The sequence below is a fragment of the Gossypium hirsutum genome, chromosome A10, assembly GCF_007990345.1.
Source record: "Gossypium hirsutum isolate 1008001.06 chromosome A10, Gossypium_hirsutum_v2.1, whole genome shotgun sequence".
Taxonomy (NCBI): Eukaryota; Viridiplantae; Streptophyta; class Magnoliopsida; order Malvales; family Malvaceae; genus Gossypium; species Gossypium hirsutum.
The window spans coordinates 21,242,617-21,243,914 of record NC_053433.1 but is presented as its reverse complement, the minus strand read 5'-3'; the positions used below and the strand labels follow the sequence as shown (position 1 = coordinate 21,243,914).

General features: G+C 39.4%; 1 non-coding gene across 1 annotated transcript; it reads left to right on the top strand.

Moving 5' to 3' along the window:
- The first annotated feature begins 789 nt into the window (after positions 1 to 789).
- On the top strand, positions 790 to 896 carry LOC121208729 (small nucleolar RNA R71). Its single transcript, XR_005903858.1, has one exon. It is a non-coding gene; the product is annotated as a small nucleolar RNA R71 (small nucleolar RNA).
- Positions 897 to 1,298: the final 402 nt, after the last annotated feature.

Genomic DNA, 1,298 nt, shown 5'->3' with positions numbered 1-1,298 from the left:
TATTCAGCCCTTGGGAGATTCAGATTTTCGGCTTTTCAAACTTAGTATGGTGAATAAGGTTTATTTGGTACAGATTAAAAAAGAAGAGTAGAAGAAGAAATCGGCTAAGTGAAACAAAGAAAATTGTGTAGAGAAGAATAGAAATCAGTAGGAAGAAAAGAAAGAAAAATAAAAGTGTTTACGGCTTTTTGGATCTTAAAAGAAAAGGGTTTTCGGCTTTTGGAGAAAAGGGTTTCTGGCAACAAGGTGAAGAAGAATTTCGGAAGTAGCCTGACAACCCTGTATTCGGTCCCTATTTATAGCCCTTATAGCTGAATTTTCCATGCTCAATTCCCAATTCGGCTCCATCACTTCTCCCTTCTCATCTCCTCGTTTTTCTCCCTGATAACCCCTTGATCCTTTCCTTAATTTTCTCTTCTGAACACTCCCCTTAGAGTCCATCTTTACGCCACTTACATCCTTCTAGAAGGCCAAAATTAAACTTCTAAAACACAAAACTAGGATTCGAACCTTAGACCTCCTTGCTAGCTACTAACACCACCTCCATGCACTCTACGTGGCGTGGTTTGATAACATGGTGACTGTGTCGAGGTTGCAAACACTAGCGGCTTTTGTCGGCTTTGTACTTATGATTTGCCACTGATAATTATTCAATGACATATCTTCAATAAACTCATAAGCCTTTTCAGGTGTTTTGTTATTTATAGTTCTACCGGTAGCTGCATCGACCATTTGCCTAGTTGAGGGGTTCAAACTGTTGTGAAGAGTTTGAACCTGTAGCCATAAAGGTAACCATGGTGAGGGCACCTTCTTAGTAAGTCCTTATACCTCTCCCATACGTTGTATAAAGTCTCTAAATCCATCTAAACAAAGGAAGAGATATCGTTCCTCAATTTGGCTGTCTTAGCCGGTGGAAAGTACTTTAGTAGAAACTTCTCGGTCATCTGTTCCCAAATAGTGATTGAACCTCACGGTAGGGAGTTCAACCACTACTTAGCCTTATTTCTTAACAAGAGGGGAAATAGCCTTAGACGAATGGCATCGTCAAAAATCCATTAACCTTGAAAGTGTTGCAATATTCCAGAAAGTTGGCTAAATGAGTATTTGGATCCTCATCTTGCAAGCCATCGAACTGAATAAACTGCTGGATCATCTGAATTGTATTTGGCTTCAGTTTAAAATTGATTGCAGGGACGGTAGGTTGAACAATACTTGATTCAGCCCCAGTGAGATTGAGCTTAGCATAATTTTACATAGTAAGAGGAGCAGGATTTTAATTTACAGGAATTGTAGCAACC